Source organism: Cuculus canorus, chromosome 2 (genome assembly GCF_017976375.1).
Source record: "Cuculus canorus isolate bCucCan1 chromosome 2, bCucCan1.pri, whole genome shotgun sequence".
NCBI classification, from domain to species: domain Eukaryota; kingdom Metazoa; phylum Chordata; class Aves; order Cuculiformes; family Cuculidae; genus Cuculus; species Cuculus canorus.
The window spans coordinates 133,744,052-133,762,907 of NC_071402.1; the positions used below are offsets into that span (position 1 = coordinate 133,744,052).

Below are 18,856 nucleotides of genomic sequence, written 5' to 3' on the forward strand. Positions count from 1 at the left end.
TTGGATAGGGGGATCCAGGACCCCAAGGGCCTCCAGGAGATGATGGACTTCCTGGAAATTCAATAATGTGACCAATGGTAGGATGAAAGGCGGAAAATAAAGAAACACTAGACATATGCAAAACTCAAAATGCATTAACCACTTGAACAATTCTTTCAAGAAAGTAACTGACCAATTCTTCAACTTCTCCATCATTCCAGATTAAGTCTATTTTTAAAAATAAACTTGCTGTCTTTTCAAAGAAGAACACAAAATATAATAGATTGAATAACTAGTCCAGTTACTAGTCCAGTCCAGTACCTCACCCTGCAAGCTTTCCTCCAGAAGTCCTCCTTAGGAAGGTTGCTTTTCAAATTCATCTCCACCTTCTATTATCTCACATATCATTTATACATCTGTTTGGGCAGTCACTGGAATGAGGAAATAGGAAAAGATTGCTGTTTGCTTCTCTTCTGGCATGAAAGGTAGCATTGAGGTTTTGCAAATGCACAAATATTTAGTGGAAGTCAGTGGAAGAGTCAACAGAAGGAATGATTGTCTGCTCATATGGAGAATTCTAGGCTGAACTAAGAGAAATTATATCTTTCTTATAATTGCTTGTATTTTTTTCTTTCACTTCTTTCCTTTGTAGGATGCAGTTTTGCTTTACTGCATGAGAGAACCATTTGATTACCTGGAAGAGCAAAATGTGCAACATATGATAACTTAAGGCTGGAGTTTATGTTTCAGGATCATTAAATTCATTGTTCAAATGTCAGGACTTACCTCTAAAGTCACAAAATTTTAATTTTTTAAAAATAATTATAACTTTGTATTGGCTGAAGATAAAGTCAGCTTTCTGAAGATGTATTTCTGCAGCTACAAATTGAGAAATTATTAATTTCCAAATGAGAATTCCTATTCTTCTGAAATCTTCATTTGATCAACTGAAGCAACAATAAAAAACATGAATATTTCTGAGCTTTGTAAACAAATTGAGCTGATAACCTCTATTCTATATTTTAAAAAAGGCATTAAATAGTTTCCTAACATATTTGTTAGTATTTGTAACATCGTGATGATCCATTTACTGTCACAATGCCTGACTTACTATTTTGTATTTAGGGTAACCATGGACTACCTGGACCCCTGGAGCAAAAGGCAATGGCCACAAAGATGAAGCTGTAAGTACAATTTTAATTCTGTACTTTGTGTTCTACAGAAAAAATGAATTACTGTGTGATAACTCAATATTTTTTTACTTAAGTGCAATCAATCTTCTCTTTCATCCTTTAGCTTCCTTCCTTCCTTCCTTCCTTCCTTCCTTCCTTCCTTCCTTCCTTCCTTCCTTCCTTCCTTCCTTCCTTCCTTCCTTCCTCCTTTCCTTTCCTTTCCTTTCCTTTCCTTTCCTTTCCTTTCCTTTCCTTTCCTTTCCTTTCCTTTCCTTTCCTTTCCTTTCCTTTCCTTTCCTTTCCTTTCCTTTCCTTTCCTTTCCTTTCCTTTCCTTTCCTTTCCTTTCCTTTCCTTTCCTTTCCTTTCCTTTCCTTTCCTTTCCTTTCCTTTCCTTTCCTTTCCTTTCCTTTCCTTTCCTTTCCTTTCCTTTCCTTTCCTTTCCTTTCCTTTGTTCAAGTTCTCTCATAACATCTGCTCAGCCAAATCTTTCAGCCTTAATTCCTCGTTTTTTTAGCTGCTTTTCATACCAGGGATTATATCCTTTTCTGGAGATTTCCCTCCTCCTCTGCTTTTCTAATGATCACCTCCAGAGGGGGGTTAATACCTGAGTATTCCAGCTTGCACATTCCATTACACGAGAGGATCATCCTACATTTCAGTCATCCAAAGCCACACAGAGGTCTTTGACCAGCCTGTCACTAGAAAGTGAAAATACTGTTGCTATCCTTCAACCACCATGAGAAACTTCCATTAGCACGGTTTTCTTTGTGTCTGTAATACAGCTTTATTTCAAACTACAACCACAAAGGCACTTCCAAATAAACTGAGATGGGACCTGAGTGCTTCCAAATAAGTCACGTCTTAGCTTCAGTATCCCGTCATTCAAACTGATCCTGGGAGATACTTAGGGATCAGAATTAGTTCAGAAGGCGATCACTCAGAGTTCCTGTAATTCAGTATTCCGTGTACCTGATATGTTTCACAGCACAAAGGGACACTAGACCAGCTCCAGCTCCTTGAAGGGTCAAGGAATGCCAGTAACAGAACCAGACCCATGAAACAGGGAACAAATGAAAAAACCCTACTGTCACCCAAAATAAAAATGAAATGCAATCATGAAGAAGGCAGTGGTGCAAATAGATGAATGCTGAACTGTAGTAGACCCTAAAATGCACATAGGAACTGAGGTTTTAAGCTTTACAAGTTAAGATATCTGTTTAAATTATACAAAGAAAAGGTATTGGTAGATACAGAATCACAGAGGTCAGTGAAAAACTGGAAACTTTTTCATTTCTAGTTAATGAAAGAATGTAAGAGAAGCCTGGTTTGGTAACCATTGGTTTATAAAACTGTACAAATGGTGGTTGCAGTTTGCCCAGTCACAGGATAACAACCTTATGTGTATGAGCTTCCTGCATTTCTATTTATAACTAGACATTAAAAAAAAAAAAAGAGCTTTGCTCTGCAGTAGTATTCCTGAAATCATGTCTGTTGTAGATACATGTTTGCAACTACCATAAGAGTCATGCTTATCTGCAACTCAATCTCCCTGCCATATGAGTACACGTCCTTGAAATGTGTATAGGTTCTGTTGTGCTGTAGCATGCATCCTTCCTCTTCTCATGCCATTTTTCCATGCCTCATGATATGGAAAGACCAGCTTTGTAAACAACTGGCCGGCATGGACAAGATTCTTGTAGCTAATTCTCTGCAGAATGATGGAGCAAAGCCATCTGCCTTATGTAAAAGGGAAATTGGGGATGCCTCCAGCAGTATGAAGGGGCTGTGATGGATTAAGCAGTTAAGTTCAAGAGAACAAATCATTGAACGTTAATACACCGAAGTATGTTAAGGTTACCCAACCCCCATATTTAGATGAGTTAGCTCTGGTATCCCAGATGTGTAACGTCTGCAATGTATGAAGCATGGAACAATGTCTGGTATCTCTGAGGCAAAACACCTCCAATGTTCTTAAGTCAAGAGCTGGAGTTTTTGTCCACCAACGTGGTCGTCTTTTCAGGTTTCCACCAGGGAGTGATGATGGCTGTTGCTCAGTACACATTGGAAATGTGAAGAATGTGACAAAACACGGCAAACCCAAAGAGATTAGTAACTATTGCTGAATTTTTTTGTTGAAGAACACAAGTACTCTTCCTTTAGGGCAACTACTGACATAGTGTTTCTCTTCTGTACCAAGGATCTCCAGGACCAGCAGGCCCCCAGGACCAGCAGGCCCATGAGGCGTTGGAGATGCTGGACCAAAGGTACTTGTGCGTACATCTGACTAGTAGACAAGGTAGACAAACATGTTCCAAAAAATGTGTTAGATTATAATGGCATGTATATATGGCAAAATGCTGCAACTTCATCTCCCACTTTGCATTTCAGTTAGAAGAAAAGCTTGTGATAGACTTTTCTGCCATGAGAGGTGCAAACTGGTTCTTGCTTTATCCCCAGATTTGATGCAAATCTGCAGGTTTTCCATGCATCCAAAGACTCGGGATATTTCTAGACACTGGAATTTCCATGTGGAGGTAAGAATCCAATACAGGCCAAGTATTGCCTAATAATTACCTGCTTCCTTTCTCCTGCAGAAGCGCAAGGGATGAGGCCCCAGAGGAGTTGAGGGAAATGTTGGTTACATGGAACTAGTGAGATATTTTTAAAGGTCCTAGAAATGGATTCCTAACAGAGGACTATAAACCTTCATCTTCATCTAAAATTAGTATTAGTTCAGAGGCAAAACTTGGCAGAAAAAAATAACAAAATTAAACTGGTAAAGGGATTAGAAATACAACACTGAAACAACTCCAAGTTTTGTTCATGAAACACAGAATAGTTAAAGTGTTACAAAATTCTAAGAAGTATGTAATTCACCTAAAAAAATTCATTCTAACTACTGTTATAAAAAGTTGGAAAAAGGAGACGTAAGGCTAAAATCGTACAAGAAATTGCTTTGAAATATCCCACAGGGAGGTTTTATTAATGATTTCTTCATTACATATATGTGAAATAGGAAACAGGGAGCCTGTTGCAGGAGAAAGCAAAATAAATATTGCCCAAACAAGTTTTTTCCCGAACAGGAGGAACTTTTAACTTCTGTTCCCAGAACAGGAGAATTTACACTTAAAATAAACAACAACAGTAATCTCTTAAAAAACATATCTACAATAAAGGAAAAATGAAAGGACATTCATCCTTAGAATGAACTGACCTTAGAATGACCATAGAACGGCCTGACAATGGGATTTAGGAAACCTGGCTTTGTGCTTCTATTCCGAGTTACTGCTTATCAATACAAGATATTTCACATAAAGTAATGCAAGGTCTGGCCCATGGCACAAACTGCTAAAGAGCTAAAAGTAGTTTTAATTGTATTATTCAATATAGACTTACAGAAAATACATATGGCAAAATTTGTTAGGTTTTTTTTATATAAGATTATATCTTTTCCAAATAGAGATCTCAGACAATGTAATACAGTCTTATATTTTTCTTGGTACTGTAGAAGAGCATTTCATTAAAACCCTAGAGCCTTGTATGAAACTGTTAAGGCAGATATTGATAAAAACAAAACCCTGAGTTCTGGACCAAAAAAAAGTCAGACCACAGAAGCTATGTTTTCAGGTTAGTAGACGGGGCCTCCTGTGGCTATGGGAGGTGGGCGTGATACAGCCTAAGGAGCAAGACCTAAGCACGTGCAGTTGGTCCACTTCAGGCAGCCACATGTACATACTCAGAGTCTTCTCAGGTTTGCATTGTTTAGTTAGTGTTCCCTGAGTTCTGGACTAAAAAGAGGTCTGAGTGGTCCTATAACCCAGGAAATGGATTTTCTTCAAGTGAAGCTAAATGAGGTGGTCTGTCCCGCAAGTTCTCTGAATGTACTTCTATTTGCAGCAGGTGATCAGTTCACAGGAGCAGAGCAGGCAGGTCTCCTCACGTTGCGTGGAGTATAAGCATCAGGTTGCAAATTCACTGTTATTAGGTCTGTAGCACTATTTGTTGATGGACATGCAGAGTTAGAAGCTGCCTATCAAGCAGAGGTTCCTACTCGTAATAACCAATCGTGCAGTAGATTCAGAATGTTAGGTCAAAAGTGGCATCTTGTTCTCAGAATAGTTGTATTACAAAGAACCCTGTAGAGTAGCTGTCTCTGCAAGTAACACAACACAACTAGGGCAAATCATATTCACACCAAATTTTGTATGAAAAGTTTTGAGTGGATCCACAGTCTAGATTGTGTTGCAGTGTGATATTCCCTATCAAATCTGGCTCCTCAGAGCAGTGCTTATCTAATCTCTGTCGGAAAATAAAAAAAAAAAAAATCAAGAGTTATAAACATCTGATAAAAAAATTAATTTGTATTTTTTTACTTTAAAATGGGTTTCTTTTTTATTATGCACGTATATTGATGCATTAATCCTATGGGAGAAAAATGCATTTTGCTTCTATAGATGGTGAGCAGCTGTAGCTTTTGTAGTGTGCGACTGCTGCACAAACGCATGCATTATCCAAACAGACAATAAAATCTGTGATTTAGTTCTGTGCATGCACACTAGTTGTCATGTAGGGTACACGGGGAAAAAAGAAACCAAGTATATAAACATCTTTTTCTCCCTCCCTGATATTTTGCTCCTGTTTGTTTGTCCAGTGTTTTGAATCCTTAGTCTGTACATAACTTCCGGGTAGCAAAGGTACCACAAGGAAAAACAATTCACTTGAATTGCAAGAGTTCCCCAAGAAATTAGTTCATAAAATGACAAATCTTCAAATAAAATATAAGTGCACTGGCTACCTCTCATGCTTTCCACATTAAAAAAAAGAATATAAGAACAGCAACAATCTCTGCAAATAAAAAAAGAACTTTTATTTGATAAAAGAGACTCATAAATTGACACACTAGTTAATTTCAAATTCCTTTGAGTATCATTATATAGGAATGTTCCTCTCAGCTGAATCAGAGCTCTGTTCTCCCCACTTTCAGAAATGGCTCACATATGTGCACACTGGTAGATAGGAATTTTATGTATCAGAGGTCAAATAGTCATGAAAACAAAATTGGAACATATGGGATGCATTCAGTCCTGGCAGCACCTTACTTTCTGTAGCATTGAAACAGAAGCACATAATGTCAGAATATAATAAAAAATTGATTTAAAAGCCTTGTTGCCAACTAGGAGGTAGGTTACAGACATTCAAAAGCAAGAGCCCAGAAGTAGAAATAAAGCTTCATTCTCAGTAACTGGATCGCAGCAGGATTATTAAAACCCCTAGCATAGTCCCTAGTGCATGAACATTTGGGCCGGATCCAGTTGCAATATAAATAACTTTTGCAGCTTGGGCCCTGTCAATTTGAACTAAAAGTGGAAAGTTGAGATGTAATGTCTTTCTTTTTTACATATGTCCTTACCTTTCTATCCATTAGCTCTCAGGAAGGGGAGTAGGCAGTGTCTGTTGTATGTTTCAGTTCCAAATATACATGCTTCACGGTAAATGAGGTGAATATATTTGGAAGGCAAGGTTTATTTTCCAGGTGACAATTAGGTCATTTAATTAATTTTCTTGAACAAATTATGCGGGATAAACATTGGAATCCCATACGTTGCACTGTCTTGACTCAGGTCTTTATTTGGTGTTTTAGTGGTGTTTTTCTAGTGCACTGTTTTGCTGATGGTGACAAGCTTGTCTACAAGCACAATACAGGAAATAAATTAGACTTCATCAAAGAACAGTACTAATGCTTCTTGAAATTAATTCCCTGAAGGACAGTTTAGTGTCACACCTTAGAAAAAAAGAACTGCTCCACTTTGCAACTCGTAAAGCAAAACAGTCTTTTTCTGTAAGCCAAGAAATACAGAAACTTTGAGGATTACTATAAAGTTCTACAAAAGAGCTTTTCAATGAGACATCTGGTATTAACTAAGCACGTCAGGCTAAAACTCGATCCTTCACCTGCAACGACCCAGTGCAAGAATGTGTTACCTATGGGAGGAAAAGGCAGATGACTTCAAGTCACCCTTACGCTCTTTTCGGTCAGGGCTGGTCTAAGAGCAGGTTATAGGTATATTGGATACTTGACCATAAGGAATCATTTACTTGTTTGATAAGCTTCCATTCAGCTGCCATCACAGTGGCTTACAGGGTGTTTCACAGGTCACAGCAGCCCAGCATCTCCTAAAAAAAACCTTATAATGCAAAGTCCTGTCTGTATATCCACCTCTCAGCTCTGGCACGTTTCGGAGGGAGGCTTGAGCAGAGTAAGATTTGTCTGCTCTGCACAACATCTGCTCATGAAGAGTTCTCCTACAAACAGCTTAAGGTTGTATTATGGTTTGTGGAGACACTGAGGACCACTAATTATTCCTTTGATAATTGAAGGTACTAAATACAAAGATGAATCCATTTGCCTGGACTCTCAGCCTTTGGATTCAGAGTTCCCACCTCTCCAAATCCATCAAACCTGAGCATAGTTTGGGCCCTAATATTTTTACATAAATAGCACATATGTTGGGACTTAGCGTGAGTACCAGAGCCATGTTTCACTAGGGATTGAACTTTGGGCATTCATTTAAAAGCAGTTTTTACAGGGACTGTACACATTCCTCACATTAAGTAAAGGAAGTCAGTAAAAGATTCTGTACTTTTGTTTCCTTCCTTTTTTATCAGTTTGATATATTGTTTCTTTTCACCTACCACAAACCAAAAGTCACTGGTGATTTGTGTGATTCATACTTGCACCTCTCTTCTAGTTAGAATGCTCCCTCTGCAGGCACAGCCATTTCTATGGCTTTTCTAATTAACTATTAAGTTAAAGTTTTTGTCAATTAAATTTTTTGCTTTGTCAAGAAATACAGTCTCTTCTTGGCTCTGTTGTTAGCCTGTGGGATGATCAATAGGTTTAGCGAATATTTCTTTCTTTTGCTCTTGCCTGCACAGGCATAGGTGTGAGGACATTTGCTAAGCTTGATTCAGAGGTTTCTGCTTCTACAGCTTCTTAATTATTATTTTTTGTTTGTTTAACATCGATGAGAATTTTCTAGTGATCGTCTGCTGAATGTGTGCCTGTTCCCTCATTTGTACATGGATTGAGGCAAACAAAACTGCCTATTATGTCCCTGTGCCTTCCTCCTACCAGTAACGTCCCCTGACCCCCATCTCCTTCACTGGGTTTGTCTGCAGTGTGAGGGGCAGCACAGGGCTCAGCATTACCTGCATGCATTCCCCCTGGTTGGGCAGCTGCTGCCTTCTGTGTGCCTGCTGCTCGAGGGATGAGCCCCCTCTGGCCTTGGCTTTTCCTTGCTAAAAGCATAAATTGAATCTCTCCCCTTTAGCCAGCCTCAAATTATCACAAACCTATGCTCAAGGCATCTAAATGTCTGATTAATTTGGCTGAAATCAACTGAGGAGTTCAAAGTGTTCTGGGAGAAAAAACAGGACTAATATAGACAAGTAGAAATACAGGCAGAGTATCACTTAAGCCTTATTTCCTTAAGAAGTCAAGCTACACATATACACATGAAGGCTTTTTAAGAAATCAAAGAAAGGGCTGTTCTTTTTGTTCTTCTTTATCAATGCTATGAAAATTCATTTTGTTTTCATAAACACATTAGTTTGAGAGCTCTGGAAATTAAATGTCTCTAGTTTCAGAACAAGCATGGTGCGACGAAAGGGCATGATCACTGTTGTGTCCCACAAGTAATCTCCCAGTCCAACCTGGTAAGCCCCTGCAGAAAAGGGTGGAAAAACAGTGGTGTTTTCAAATGCGTTTGCTTCTCTTTTTCTTCTGTAGCTGATAAGTTTGTAAAATAAAGTCCTAATTCTGTTGGTAGTTTTGATTACACAGACCTTTGCTGGGGAAAAAGTGTTCTTCGCCTAGAGCTTAAATAATGTGGGTGCCTGCATTTGGGTCTTGCTTTTTAGATTTGTCTATAAAGCAACTGCATGTAACATTGATTTGGTTTGTTTTTTAAAATCAGTAGTTTGATTGCTCTGTAAGTGGAAAGATGTAACTTAATATGTGACAAATTATTGACACTTCTGTGACTATTTTCAGGGAGAAGATGAAATGAGAGGGTATCCTGGGCCACCAAGGCCACAGGGAAGCGGAATGATTGGTCCCAAGGTTGGTACAATGCCATGCTAAAGCTTTTGTGCCCTTTTGTGATGCTGGCTGCCAGACCCTGATCTTTCAGACACCGAAATATCTTCATCAGTTATTGATTTACATTGGTGCAACTACAGGAGAAATCAAATATAAAAACATGGGCACTGGCTGTACATTTCTACCAACCAGAGTAGGAAGGAATACTAACTGGATGAAAATTGTGTTTACAGCTAAACTTTGAGGTGACAACTGGGAATTGAATATCAGGCTGATAAATCAGTTAAATTATGCATTTCTCCTGATTGTATCTAGTCCGCTTTTCAAGAGATTCTTCTGTAGTGGAAAATATGTTAAAAGCTAATTTTATGTTTGCAATTTTTGCTCAATGAAATTGAATCCTGTTAATTTCATTAGTAAAACCATTTGGAAAGAAGCATGAAAACAAAAAGTTAATTCTATAGGCAGCCAGCATGCAACATCTGGGCAATTTTTAACTCTGCTTCCCTCTGCTGAAGTGATTTATAATTCAAAAAAGACATACTGTTAAGGAAAGAAATTCAGTGCACGCCTGGATTTTTTTATTACAGTTGTATCCATCAATTATTTTTACAGAGACAGTGAGGAGAAACATTGTGTATATTTCTTTACTTTAGCTTGAGATTCAAATAGGTAACGCCTCTGTAACTTTTCCTGTGATTTCCTTAGCAGAGATTGTCTCCACTGTCATTTTGACAAAACTAGTATCTGAATTGAGAAACATTGCTATTGGCAACTTGTTACAGAAATGCCACGAGCAACAGAGCAGGAATATCTTCTTGGGATGTATGTCTGGTTGCCTTGATTTCTGAAATCTGCATCAGCTGCAATACATTGGTAAATCATACAGATAGCCTGTTTATAAAAAGTAAGTTTGGACTGAGTGTCAAAATCCCATAAATGTGTGACACAACATACTGTTTCTGCAAACGGGGAAACAATATATTTATTTCAGGGGGTGATGACTTGCTTGTAGCATCTAGTTCTTGAGACCGGCTATTTAGCACTGCAATGTTTTATGTGAACCCCTGCTTATAAGTGTATATTTTAACAGTCTTTTTCACAAGAGATTCTGTCAAATTTTGTGGCATTTTTTTTTGTCTACACAGATAAGTGTGATGACTTTTCAAATGTCACTAATATCTAGATGTTAAATATCTAGTGCTATTTATTTTCTCTTCATTTACTGAATCTTGGAAGGCTCTTTACTGTGTTTTTCTGGAAAACAGAAAAATTCCTGACATCTCTATATGGTTTAATGGTATAGGAAAACTATTTTGTGCCTGGTTTTAATATACATTTCTGATATATTTCCAGATTCTAATACTCCGGATGTATCTGTGTTAATTCTATGAGTGTGTGAGGTTAGTTATAGAAGTGCAATTGCCATTCTGAACAGAAATGTTTCAGCAATCAAATGCATCCGACAGTACATGAAGAAAGTATAGATTATATTACATTTTTTAAATGTTTCTGGATAAAGATAAGGTTAGTCAAAATATGCTCGGTGTGTACATGTGCATCTATCTATCTATCTACCTTCCTATCTATCTACCTACCTACCTATCTTTTTGTCTCTTTATAGATACACACACAGTTTTGAATTTTATGTTGGCACTGCTATGAGTAGTATCTAAAGCATATTTTAGAAGTGTAGAGAGCTCAGTTTCATCGTGGAAGATTTCTGTTTGAAGAATATGGTCCACTGACACACACTGTCAGACAAAGATGTGTTTATAATGTAAGGATGATGAATTTAGGATGTAGGATGTAGGAAAATAACCTGTGCTCTGGCTTTAGAAGGTGTTTGTCTTTGGGTTTGAAACCAAAACTGTAATAATGTGGTGAATCAAACTCAGCTGGTGTTGTTCCTATAGCGTTCCACGAGTTGTGTAGGTAGTCTTGTTACTTGAACTTTCTACCCTTAACAACTGCTTTTTTAAAGGTAGTATTATTTTTATAAAAGTCATAGGGACAACTTCTTTCTGAACAACTTCAGCAACTGTCTCTGTCCTTTACTACCTGTTTCCTCCATATGCTGATGCTTGTTGAGCCTCTGTCTGTCTCTTGTGTCCTTCTGTCTCCTCATAGTCGTGTCAAGCTTCGTTCTTTTTGGTCACACATTAGCTTAAGGCTACTATACTCCTGAATTTGAACTATCAATATCACTCCAAGTATTTTTTATATATACATAGAGCTCAGTCTGCATATGGTAAGAACAGAATGTCAAAAATTAGATGTTTTTTGAGTAACTTTATGTTGATAGCTCCATTCACAGGTCTTTTCTTATGCTTGATTTCCTTTGAAAACCACAGTCTAGACATTCATAGATCTGCACTCGGTTCCGAGAATGACATTTTTATATAAAAACTTGCTTATTGATCAGTGATCCAGCAGGATATTAGGGTCAAGGATCCAAGGGTTTGCATTTTTACATATGTATCACTTTGTTTTTATGGATAAGACTGATGGTGAAGTTTGAGTTTAATTATGTATGTGGATTGACCTGGAGAAGCAATAAATATTTTTAAATTAATATAGCATACTTCTTGGTTTTTACTAAGTATTCAGTTATGGTATCTATGATAAATCCTTCTTATGTCGATGATTGATTGTACAAGCACAGGAAGCAGGATTTGGTTCTGCAGTTGACGGTTTAAAGGGTAAAACTCATATGTGTGACTGTGAGAAATGTCAGCTGTACGGTTACGGATTTTTTTAGAACACTAGGTCTCATTCAGTTTTCATTGCCTGAACACCACCCTGTCAATGTCAAATGGGCTTTAACAAATGGCAGCAATAAATCTATAGTTTTATTGGAGCTGATATTGATTATTAGTGAAGGCCCACTGAAATACAGAGTATATCCTAATTCCAGTTCATATGCATGTGCCGTGCAGATCTGCAAATGTGTTAACTGGGATGTGTGATGACTTCAGTCAGGAAGGATAGTCAGTCCCACTGCTGGAGGGCAAGCACTGGAACAGGCTAGCACATTGTTTCATTATGTTTAAAAGCCATTTGCATTAATAACTTGCATGAAAGACACAGCAAGCATGATTGTGCTAAAAAGTAACTGAAATTAAGTTCGATTAGTCACTGTGCAGTCCTACAACAGTGTAAAATAGACTGCCTTGTGCATCCCATTGCCTTACGAGTATTTCCTATTTGCAGGAAATCACTTTTTTTTTCTTTTTTTCCTAATAAATCAGTTATGTAACTCGGTGCATCACAGTTCCTTTTCCAGTTCCCAGAGTCTACATGACACTACCTGAGGTTTTGCTGCAGTAACATATTGGGGAGCAGGGGAGGTGGGAAGTTCAGCTTACAGAGGCAAGAGGCTGCCGGTTAACAGGTCGGTAATACACAGCCCCAATGACTAGCAGAGCGTTTTAGCTCCCCCAGTTGGAGCTAGTGGACCAAGATGGTCCTGCAGGGTGGGATCTGTGACCAGTGGAGCACAGTGGGTGGCTTTCCCTAGCACAGGGTGGGACAGCAATGCACCCATTTTCAAGCAGAAACTCCCTCTTCAGCAGAATATCAGTCAAATCTGGCATTTGGATGGGGAAAACCACCTGTAGGCCATGAGTCCTAGTATACTGCCTCTTCTAGGAGCTGCATCTCCTTGTCTGAATCCTGGTGAACTCCCACCTCATGGGAGTCTGGAGCCTTAAATACAGGGATGAGAAGGTTAACTTGGTTGTGCACCATGCAGCTGCTTCTCCAGCTGCATAAATCCACAAGACCCTATCCAGAACAGCAGAAATGGTCAGTCCTTCTGCACTAGTGAGCCTTTGGCGAAGGCTGGAGTTTTGATAAATTTGGAAACCTTTTTGCATTTCTCTAAGAAACATAACCCCTTTAGGTCTAGCTGTGAGCAGCTATCCAAGTATTAGTATAAGACGCTTTAGTGAGACAGTCTGACAGTTCTTGACTGAAAAATACAACCGACTGACCTTGGTCTTGCTAGGTTTGATACGGGTGGTAACTACTGATTTCATTGACATTCTCTGGATTTGGTTTTGGTATCTGCACTGGGTAGCGCTGTTATGCTACAAAATGTGAATTATGGTGAAGCATTTATGTACCAGGGTATATAATCCCCCTAGCTGTGTTTAAAATGTATACAGCATTTGATCTGAAAAAAAGTATTTCTATTAACCTATTAAAGAAAGCAAGAAAGTTTCTGGAAGCCAGATGCTGTGAAGGATTTTCTGTACGAAATAATAGCTATGATTTATAACATCTTATATGCTCGCACTGCTAGCATGAACATGCTTTTCAAGTCTGTGTGCATGCAGAAGGGCATGTATAACAATCATTATAAACAAATTTGAACTTTGTAGCTGCATTGATAGTGTCTTTTGAAGTATCAGCAGAAAGATGCTCTCCACATTGTGCAAAGCAGACATGTCTTTTTATTTACTTTAGATTAGAAAGATAAGGCAACCCTGCAGAGATTCCGAATGTGCTATTTCTAGACAACCGTTGTGTTAGACCTCATTTGACTAATCATAGACTTGATGAATAACTGAGCCTCAGTGAGGTTTCTTCTGTCTTTCATCTGTTTCGGTGAAATGACAATATTTCATTTAGTTAGTCAGGAATGATTTCTTCATTATTTACTTTAGAAAAGCTTCACGTGTGTTCTGAATCATACACAACTGCTTGTTTCTCCAGCTTCTGACTACTTCTGTCTTGAAAATGATGTGCTTCATTGCATAATACAAATATCTGGCTTTCTCTATGATGCAGAGTGCTATAAAGCGATTAGATACAGCATAGATTTTATTTTAAGTTAAATTTACTTTCCATGTTCTATTCAGGGAGAAAAAGGAAATCGAGGTTTTTCTGGCCTTAAAGGATCAATAAGAATTGGCCTCTGTGGCCCAAAGTTAAATCCTAGGGAAAGAAAAGGGGATTTTTTTCCTTCCTTTAATGGTCATTTGTTGTGACAGATCTTTGAAGGTAAATAGCAGGCAAAGACATTGTCTTGTATAGCCAGCATGGTAAGCACTTATATAAATGTCCTGATTGTCATTAAGGACCAGGCTCTAAAGTAGGATCTAAAATGGGATCATACTTGTTAGCAGGAGAATAATTTTAGTCAAATTATGTGTTCAGTTATTATCTTAAGTATTTTTTAGATATTACAAAGCTTCCTTTTATTTGCCAAGCTCTTAGAAAAAAAGACTTTTGGACTAATGTCAAAAGGTTTTTGTGTTTTTTTTGACTCAGTTTCAAGGGCTTTGTTTTATTTGACTCAGTTTTTTCACTATGATTAAAGCCCTACTTCCTGGTTGATTTAAATATTTTAAGAATTTCCTACACATACCTATTCCCATCTAACGAATTTTGTGCAAATAGAATTTAAATACTTTGGTTATTTGTTAGTGATTTTCAGATATGCAGCATCTGATGGGAGCAGCCTAGCCAAAGGAAACCAAGGCTCATGGTCAGTGTGGCTGTGCAGACCAACTATGTGTATACACAAGAGAGAACAGTGCCCAAGTGGAATGAGTGTTGATGTAAATGCAGGATGCAGTACACCACCTTTAATTCACAGCATATGCTTGGACCAACTGGACAGCCCCTCTGTAATTATTACAATATAGCTGAAATATTGAATTTATTGTGAAGGCTTTGTCTGGAAAGCCTGATAAAAAGCCATGGCAGTCTTCGTGGGAGGGCAGAGATGAGCAGGCTCCCTAACTTTAAGACGTTACACAAATAAGAGTTCAGTCCCCTCTATAGTCACCTGAGACAGGCAGCGCCCATTCAGAGCCCAAGCCATTTGTCACCTGCAGTAATGATGTTCATGGTACTATGGTCTACGCTAGCTCACATTGTATAACACTTTCTCAGACTTTCGTGTTATTCAAGCTGCTACAGCTTGTAGCTTTTACACAGCAGTGAATATCAAGGTCTTTCACACAGATTCAGATTTTTGCCCCCTAATTCTATTTTCTCTCAGATGCCAAGGGCTACATACTATAAATTCAATATTTTCACTGTTGTTCATATCCATATTCATATTTATCTTGTGTCTTAAATAATCTTCATAACCCAATGTAAATCTCACCAAAGACTTACAATTTTTCTGTTTGCTATTGATATAGCAGATTTGTCACGCATGAGAAGAAATTGTTTAGTTCAGTAGGAATTTCCTATAAGTCCCAAATACCAAAGAGGTCGGGTTTTAGTATATTTATGTGTAAAAGAGTAGCAGCACTACCAAAGCCAGTAGATCATATTCATTCCCCCTTATGCTGACGTTAACTTTGATGAGGCTAGATTCAATCCATGGACAGGTTAACAGAAAGTAATATCCTTTGCTGGATATTATGATTTTGTTAAATAGAATAGAAACTGTCTTCCAAGAGCTTGCTTAGTGGACACCGGTTTTCTTAGTGCTGTGGAGGAGCTATGTACAATTTTCAGGTTTATACCAGTTTGAATAAGATGAAAATCTGACTAAGAGAGCCAAATGGTTCCTTAAAATTCATAGCAATCACTACAGCGAATGTAGCACAGGAGATATCTATGTGATTCCATTGGTTGGGTAATAAGAATAATATAAAAATGGACAGTAATCTAGATAAATTTCTTTAAAGTTTCAAGTGAAATGTAAGGTGGTCAGTAATTTCCAGAGTGAAGTAAAAACCTGTCCTGCACAATCTCCTTCTTTAAAAAACGTCTAATTTAGAACTTGAATCTTTTTTGCATATAATGCCTGCATTATATGAAAATTGTCTCCTAAAATACCATGATGTTGAATGCTTTCTCTTTTTGGGAGTCAAACTGCTGGTCACTCAAGGGAAAAAGTGTAGAATTGCCTCTAAATGTAGAACTAAATATTTTCCAGTGGATGTGACAGTCCAAGCATGCCTTTTCCTCTGTTCTTTCAAGCCCTCAGTTTTTTTGTGAGTTCTGTACAAAGCCAGTATGGGTTTCAGTACATTGACCGATCTGAGGCAGTTAAGTCTCTCTATAGGTCTGAATTAACGTAAGTCTGCTATAAGCATTGTTTTAGAATTTAAGAAAATGAAAAAAGAGGAAAAATTATATATTCTCAACATCTGCATAAAGATGTCTTTACCCCTTACTCCTGAATTAAGATAGTTTTTCACAGAAATGTCTTCAGGATGTTTTTACTGCCCATCTTGCTTTCTCTGACAGCCTACTTTCAGATGGTCTCTTCATATTACATGCAAGATGAACCAGCCACACACAAGAAAACATTAACAGATTTAGCTTAAAAGCTCATTGAACCACAACTCCAACTCTGTCAACAACAATGGAGTTACTGACAGTGTTCAATATGTTTCTTTTTCAGTTAGGGAGACTATGGAAATAAAGGTGATCCCAGGAGCAAAGGAGCCAAAGGAGAGATTAGAGACCCAGGACCCAGGACCAAAGGTAAAACACATTTTCACATTAATTTTTCAGAGTAGAAATTAGACAAATTTGGCTTTTCTTGCTTATCTTACTGTACATCTTTTCAAGGAATTTGGGGAAGAAAAGGTGAATCTGGTCATTCAGTAAGTATGCCTATGAGTTAATTTAAAATATAGTTTATTTTGAGAAAATATTTAAAGGCATTGTGATGTCACAAAAGGTCCTTTATGGGACATTGCATTGCCTACATTTTTTGTAATCAAACAAATTAATAGTTTTCAGCATTCTTAATATTACAACACACAGCAAATTAATTAATACTCTTTTTCAGAGAGAAGAAGTTATCAGACTTAATGAAATATGTGGTAAACATTCCAGTATGGAAAAAAATTAGTGACAGTGATGAGACTCTATTTTTAGGATTAAAATATCAAAAGTGTTTACACTTAGTATTTAATGACAGTGTTCCCTTGGTCCTGTGGAAGAATAAAATATGCTCTGGTTTTAAAGAGTAAGTGGTTCCTGAATGTAGCACTCTTACTACAGCATTTAAAGACATAAATCAAGATTTCCATTAATTTAGTACCTCTTTGGAACATAAATGCCACAGCTATAGGCAATTAGAGGGTTCCCCCCCCCCAGCCTTAAAGCACATTTGCATTAAAATCAATATAATCAATTATAAAGATAGGACTTTCATTCAGGATTACACTAAGAACAGGATTCTTTATGTCCTTTAGGTTAGTCAGTACATTTCAATTTCTCAGGGCCTCTGTGTTAAAAAAAGAAGTTATTTTTTTATATATGCTATTAAATTTAAAAGTGGAAAAGCACTGAAAGATGTATATGAATGTATACATTATATATATATCTTCTTTCTACTTGTAGCCATAATCCTGTATGAATGAATCACTAAAACTGAAAATAATGAGCATGTGATTAAAATGGAAAGCAGTATCTGATAGAGTCATGCATTTTTATTTCTTTGCAAACAAAAGACCAGTATCTACGTGGGCAGTATGGGCAATTCTTGGTATGTTTAAACAATTGCCACCGTCTCCCCATGTAACCAAATGATAGTATGTACCATGCAAAATGAACTTGTTTGCAACACATAGGATTCCAACTTAATTCTATGGAAAGACGTACTTGAAGTGCAGTTTAAAAGGTTTTGGGTGTTTTCTCCCCCTTGCTACTGGGTTTCAAATTAGAAAAGAAAAAAAAAAAACTGACAGCAATCCCAGAAAACTATCCCACTCTTAGCATACTTTGAACTAGTATGATGATTACTCAAAAAAATCCTGAGGGCACAATTAGTTTCTGTGTAACATGGGACAGTAAAACTGTGACATGGGACAGTAAAACTGTGACATGGGACATCTCCTCCTACTGTGTGTCCTGTGATATCCTGAAAATGAAGGGACTTAATGGTGCAGAACAAAAGTCAAGCTGTTGAAATCAAGAACTAGTTTCCTGTCACAGGAAAAATAAAGGGGAAAGTGAAGTTTGACACAACTGTTAAGTTAGGGGTTTTTTTTGTCAGAAAAATAAATTGCTTCAAAGTATACAAGCGATAATGTAGATGGACTCGTGATAAATAAAAATCAGCTACACGTAAAGCTAGACATAAGCAGCAAATAATATAAAAGGTCAAGTAAAAGGTTTCAAGCAAGCAAACTGCCTAGTAGTGATGCGAAAAGATGATGGAAAGAATCAAACTACTGTTCAGCAGTAGAGCTAATGCCATCATACCAAGAATATCAATGCATTGGAGAGCTTTAGTAGTGAACAGATGTCCAAAGCAAGAGAGGAATGAATACAAAGTTTAGGGAAAAAGAAGAGTAAGAGGAATAGACACAATGATACTTTCAAATTGCCTAGAAATGGTACATTCAAAACTTAACACATACTAAAATATAATGTTAACATACTGTTAAACTTGAAAGATGTATTAAGAGACTTTTTTTAGGCTAGGTCTCAAATCCAGTATTCAGAATTTGTTTCAGTTAGACGACCAAAGCAATATAAGAAATATTAAAACAAAGAGGCAGTGCAAGCATTTTTAAGAAAAATGTTAGCACAAGATATGATCCTGAAAAGAAGAAAAAATCATCTGAAGGAAAGAAGGTCACTGGCATCCCCCTATCCCAAAAGGGCCCTCACTCC

General features: G+C 37.4%; 1 long non-coding RNA gene across 1 annotated transcript; it reads left to right on the plus strand.

Moving 5' to 3' along the window:
* The first annotated feature begins 1,103 nt into the window (after window positions 1–1,103).
* On the plus strand, window positions 1,104–16,690 carry LOC128851507 (uncharacterized). The gene is made up of 4 exons (XR_008448874.1): window positions 1,104–1,163; window positions 3,350–3,416; window positions 9,206–9,274; window positions 16,629–16,690. It is a non-coding gene; the product is annotated as an uncharacterized LOC128851507 (long non-coding RNA).
* The last annotated feature ends 2,166 nt before the right edge of the window (window positions 16,691–18,856 follow it).